The sequence below is a fragment of the Salmo salar genome, chromosome 23 (assembly GCF_965601325.2).
Source record: "Salmo salar chromosome 23, fSalSal1, whole genome shotgun sequence".
In the NCBI taxonomy this organism is placed as follows: domain Eukaryota; kingdom Metazoa; phylum Chordata; class Actinopteri; order Salmoniformes; family Salmonidae; genus Salmo; species Salmo salar.
This window is the reverse complement of record NC_138313.1, coordinates 20,759,343-20,765,000: the sequence shown is the minus strand read 5'-3', so window position 1 is coordinate 20,765,000 and position 5,658 is coordinate 20,759,343. Positions and strand designations below refer to the sequence as shown.

Here is a 5,658-nt window from a genome sequence, read left to right as displayed (position 1 = left end):
TGTGTGTGCGTCTGTGTCTCTGTGTGTTTGTCTGTGTCTCTGTGTGTGCGTCTGTGTCTCTGTGTGTGCGTCTGTGTCTCTCTGTGTGTGCGTCTGTGTGTGTGCGTCTGTGTGTGTGCGTCTGTGTCTCTGTCTGTGTGTGTCTGTGTGTCTGTGTCTCTCTGTGTGTGTCTCTGTGTGTGTCTCTCTGTGTGTGTCTCTGTGTGTGTGTGTCTCTGTGTCTCTCTGTGTGTGTGTGTGTCTCTCTGTGTGTGTGTGTGTCTCTCTGTGTGTGTGTGTCTGTGTCTCTCTGTGTGTGTGTCTGTGTCTCTCTCTGTGTGTCTGTGTCGCTCTGTGTGTGTCTGTGTCTCTCTCTGTGTGTCTGTGTCGCTCTGTGTGTGTCTGTGTCTCTCTGTGTGTGTGTCTCTGTGTGTCTCTGTGTGTCTCTGTCTGTGTGTGTCTCTGTGTGTGTCTCTGTGTGTCTGTGTGTGTGTCTGTGTCTCTGTGTGTGTGTCTGTGTCTCTCTGTGTGTGTGTCTGTCTCTCTGTGTGTGTGTCTGTCTCTCTGTGTGTGTGTCTGTGTCTCTGTGTGTGTGTCTGTGTCTCTGTGTGTGTGTCTGTGTCTCTGTGTGTGTGTCTGTGTGTCTCTGTGTGTGTGTCTGTGTGTGTGTGTCTGTGTGTGTCTCTGTGTGTGTCTGTGTGTGTCTGTGTGTGTGTGTCTGTGTGTGTGTGTCTCTGTGTGTGTCTCTGTGTGTGTCTCTGTGTGTGTCTCTGTGTGTGTCTCTGTCTGTGTGTGTGTGTCTCTGTCTGTGTCTCTGTCTGTGTGTCTCTGTCTGTCTGTGTGTGTGAGTGTGTCTGTGTGTGTGTCTCTGTGTGTGTCTCTGTCTGCGTGTGTGTCTCTGTCTCTGTGTGTGTGTCTGTGTCTCTGTGTGTGTGTCTGTGTCTCTGTGTGTGTCTGTGTCTCTGTGTGTGTCTGTGTGTCTCTCTGTCTCTTTGTCTGTGTGTCTCTCTGTCTCTCTGTCTGTGTGTGTGTCAGTCTCTCTGTCTGTGTGTGTGTCTGTCTCTCTGTCTGTGTGTGTGTCTGTCTCTCTGTCTGTGTGTGTGTCTGTCTCTCTGTCTGTGTGTGTGTCGGTCTCTCTGTCCCTCTGTCTGTGTGTGTGTCTGTCTCTCTGTCTCTCTGTCTGTGTGTGTGTCTGTCTCTCTGTCTCTTTGTGTGTCGCTCTGTCTCTGTGTGTGTCTCTCTGTCTCTGTGTGTGTCTCTCTGTCTCTGTGTGTGTCTCTGTCTCTGTGTGTGTGTGTGTGTCTGTCTCTGTGTGTGTGTGTCTGTCTCTCTGTCTCTGTGTCTCTGTGTGTGTCTCTCTGTCTCTGTGTGTGTGTCTCTCTGTCTCTGTGTGTGTGTGTGTGTCTCTGTGTGTGTGTGTGTCTCTCTGTCTCTGTCTGTCTAGATTTCACCCCATGGTTTTCCTATTTTCCTATAGCATGATCACTTTTCCATTAAAGATTCCCTGAATTGTCGGTTTACTATATGTCTGACTGTTGGACCTTCGTTCTTGATATTCATTCTCAATATTAACACAGAAATTGCCATGTAAGCCTTACTGAGGTGGTTCAAGGGGCCACAGAAGTACCTGCAGTGTGTGTTCACTGGGCCGTTTAAGTACCTGCGGTGCATTCCTCTGATAAGTTAAAGCACATGTTGAGAGCTGGAAGAGCGAGGTCAGGCTGGCTATTACCAGCAGTGAGGTCATGAACCCGGCTCAACACACACTCTTACATACCCACACACACACACACTGCCAGGAATGGCTAAGTGGGTCACACCACATGCTCCCCCACCTTGACCTCTCTAGAACAACTGTCCTTTATGACTCTGGGGGCGTTTCCACCAACCTGTGGCTCAGATGGCTCAGCCAGTTAGAGCCTGTATGAGTCTGTGTGTATATAACTGCTTGGGATAAAAGTGTCTGCTGCTAAGTGACTATTATTACAAACCCCATATAAAAATGGCAGAATTTAGCATCTGTGTTGATCTTCCACCCACATAACACAGGGCACCTGCATACCTCATACATACAGTCTACATACTACCTCCATAACACCCACGTAACACCTACATACCGCCTGCATGACACAAGAGGACAAAGACAGACACACAAATATGGATGGTGTGCTCTTTACAGGCTATGAGGTCTAAAAGTTTGTCCATGAGGAAATCTTTGAGACCAAAGCATTATACTGTACATGCCTTAGTCTAAATGACAATACATAACATATGGTCATATGTGAATTGTATGATAATACCAAGCCACAATAACATGTCAGGGACAGGACTCAAGTGGTGAAAAGTTGCTCAACTTTTCCTAAACACAGTGAATGACCACCCACCAAAACAAAGCATCTCTGGGCTTTGAAGTGGCAGCATGAAAGTGAAAAAGCCTCAAGCAATTTCTGCATTAGTTTCACTGCTGCGCCACCAGACAAAAACAAGACCTTCAATATCCTATCAGCTGGGAAGCACAACATTATTTTTGCAGTACACATTTTCTAAGAATTGTCAATGTCACAGATATATCTAGGATATGTGAGGCTATATTCTCCATTTACTAATACGCAGTAAAAGAACTATGACGTAACTAGCAAGCAAATGTTTAACTTCCTGTAATGTATGGCATAACTGATAAATGGCAGTCGGTGCCGATTAAGATGAGGGAGGAAAATGTTGTTTTATGAGCATGGTCTTATTTGTACTACAGCGTACTGGATGACTGTCATTCATATTCCATTCACCCAGTTCAATGTAACATTGATAGGTTTAGGCTACAATATGATACTGACATTTTCCCTGTACCCATCATGAGGTTGCTACAACCTAGCCGATGAATGAAAGACTACAACGTAGGTGCACAGGTTGAGAGAAAAATTTGACAGACAGTGACACGTTCAATACCGCCTTGCACACTCTTGCCTGCATCTAGCTGATCTAGGGTGTAATCATTAGTCAAACGAGAGTTTCTATTGGACAAATTCAGGTGTTTTTTTAATCTGTTTTAGAAACGTTTTTCAACAGAATTACGTGAATGAATACACTCCTGATCCCACGCAAACAGTTCACTTTCGTAGCCAATTACAAACAGCTCATTGTAAAAAAAAATAATAATAATCCCAAAAAACTGCTGGTTGTATTCCTTCTTGCATCTACGCGCTCTCCTCCTCTCACCTTTTCTCTTCGCTTGTGGACTTCAATGCACAATACATCAGCTGTCTGTGACCAGGCGAAAAAACCTTTCCATGACAAACCTTCATATCATAACCTACACACAGCGTACATCATTGTCACCATATTAGCTAAAGTAAGGTCATAGTCAACATAGCTAATAGAGTAGGCCAAGCTAGCTAGCTGCATTTTCTAGCTAAGTGAAGAAAGAAAAAAAATCTATATTTTGGAAACATTTATTTGTTCAAAACGGTTCAACTATTGTCTCTCTCTGAGTCAACTACTCTCCACATTTTATGCACTGCAGTGCTAGCTAGCTGTAGCTTATGCTTCCAGTACATTATTCATTCTCTGATCCTTTGAGTGGACAACATATCAGTTCATGCTGCAATAGCTCTGATAGGTTGGAGGATGTCCTCCGGAAGTTGTCATAATTACATGAAAGGGGGTGCGAACCATGAGCCTCCTAGGTTTTGTATTTAAGTCAACATTGAGTAATTTTTTTAATGCCATATTCTGGGATAAAAGTGCAAATAGTCTACATTAAAACCAAAGCAAATGCACAATAATTTTGAAATTCAAACCAGAGAAACAGTATTATGCAGTATGTGTGTAATGGCCTTTGTGTAGCAGCTGGATTGCAGCAGTGCTTTTCACAGTGAAGCGTGGATATGCGAAAGGCTGCATCGTCTCTCTGCTATCATCTATTCTAGTCTGCCAAGCAAACAGCAGCGCTCGCTCTTTCTCTCTTGCAAATGGGACATGGGTTCAAAACTACACTTAAAAACACAGACACCTAGACTAATGTGAGGTACTGACACAATTCTACAGAAAATAGAAGCATATATCAAGCTTCAAGTGAAACCCAATCCATTTACCATCGAAACACACTGCAAAGAAAGTCATATTTAAAAAAAAGTTTTTTTTTGAGAAAAAGGACAATTGAAACGTACTTTTAAAGAGTTTATCCTTTCAAAACATTTGTTCCCGAGGTGGCGGTGGAGTATTCCTGTGAGTGTCCGTGTCCCCAGTTCAGTCTGTTAGAATCCAAGCCTGCCTATTCTCGCTCTGTTCACTCTCACTCAGCTCAGGTCCCTCTCACATACACTGAACTGATGCAAGACACCCCTGGAAAAAAAGGGAGCTCGGAGAGGAGGGAGAGAAAGAGAGAAAAAAAAACGTCACATTCTGAGGATTCTTGGGGGCATGCCAAAATCCCAGAATTCCTCATGCTATACATATGGTTTCAATTAAGTCAAACCCCAGTACCCAATCAGAAGGCTTTTTTCTCCTTGAGAATGCCTTCTTTTGACAGCCTGATGGAGCAATCGAACCACTAATTCAAGGCAGCTAAATTCTTGAAGCACGGGACATTTTAATTCAATGTTGCCTATTGTTGTTGTGTGGAAGAAATTACATTTGATTCTGTTGATAAATAATGTCAACAAAATAAAAAACATTGAATAACTTCAATTCAACACTGGAAAAAACATTTTTAAAATGAAATTTGATTGGGTTCCATTATACAATACAGAAAAACGTTTATATTCACCATAGTAATGACATTGACAATACACTTAAGTAGTGTTTTTACACTGTTAGTACACTTACAACTGTATTGGAATTAGTTTAATTTACATTATTTAGAATTGCAAACTAGACAACAGTACTATTACTATGATAATAATGTATAACAATTCATGAAGTCCTTTTTAGCCTATAGATCCATTATACTCAGTCCATAGAATGGGCTCACCTTAGTGATGAGTTGGGAGACAGACAGTGTTCCGTTTCTGATGTAGACCAAATCTTTTGTCTAGACTCAGGAAATAAAAGGCATAGCGAGGATCATAATTATCACGGGGTGGAATTCCCCTTTAAATGTTTAATTTCCGTCATGGTGGAAAAGCATGGTGGCTTTAATGAAGCGCACACTACAGTAGTCCAGTCCAGCCTGCTAAACCTCTATCTGTGCACATGGTCATGTTTCATATCTGCCTGGAGGAATATAACCATCTAGAATAGACATTTACCGCAGTCAAATTCAACATTTACATTAAAGGAACCCTTTATAAAAAAAGTTACCTACACATTTCCCTCTATCACTGCAATCAATACCTGCTGTCGGATATACTGTAGCGGGAGTGAGAGCTAGTAAGAGAGAAAAGAGGACATGAGAGAGAGAGAAAGGAGACAGTGAGAGTAGGTATGTGCGAGACAGAGACACTTAGGAGCCACAGACTATATTTCCTGAGTGGCTGCAGCAGTGTGCATCATGCGCTCTGGCCCATCTTAAACACAAACCATATGCTGCTGCTGCTGGAAACTCTGATTCAACACACCAGGACTTCTAATGCAAAAAACACACACACAAATCAACACAGTCATGACCACAGAGCGCGCTCGCAGACAAATCCACACACACCACGCTAACCTTGCATTTAAATCAAAGAAGCCTTACACCTC

General features: G+C 42.8%; 1 protein-coding gene across 5 annotated transcripts in view; it reads right to left on the bottom strand.

The window, feature by feature from the left end:
- LOC106584138 (discoidin domain-containing receptor 2) overlaps positions 1–4,425 on the bottom strand; it is a 57,078-nt gene extending 52,653 nt beyond the window's left edge. For 2 of the 5 annotated variants that reach the window (XM_014169051.3, XM_014169050.3), the window contains exon 1: positions 4,146–4,424. The gene's annotated coding sequence lies outside the window, so the exon portion shown is untranslated. Of the gene's footprint in view, positions 1–4,145 lie in introns of all 5 variants that reach the window. The other 3 variants (XM_045706251.2, XM_014169049.3, XM_082967945.1) reach the window with 3 other exon arrangements.
- Between the last annotated feature and the right edge of the window lie 1,233 nt (positions 4,426–5,658).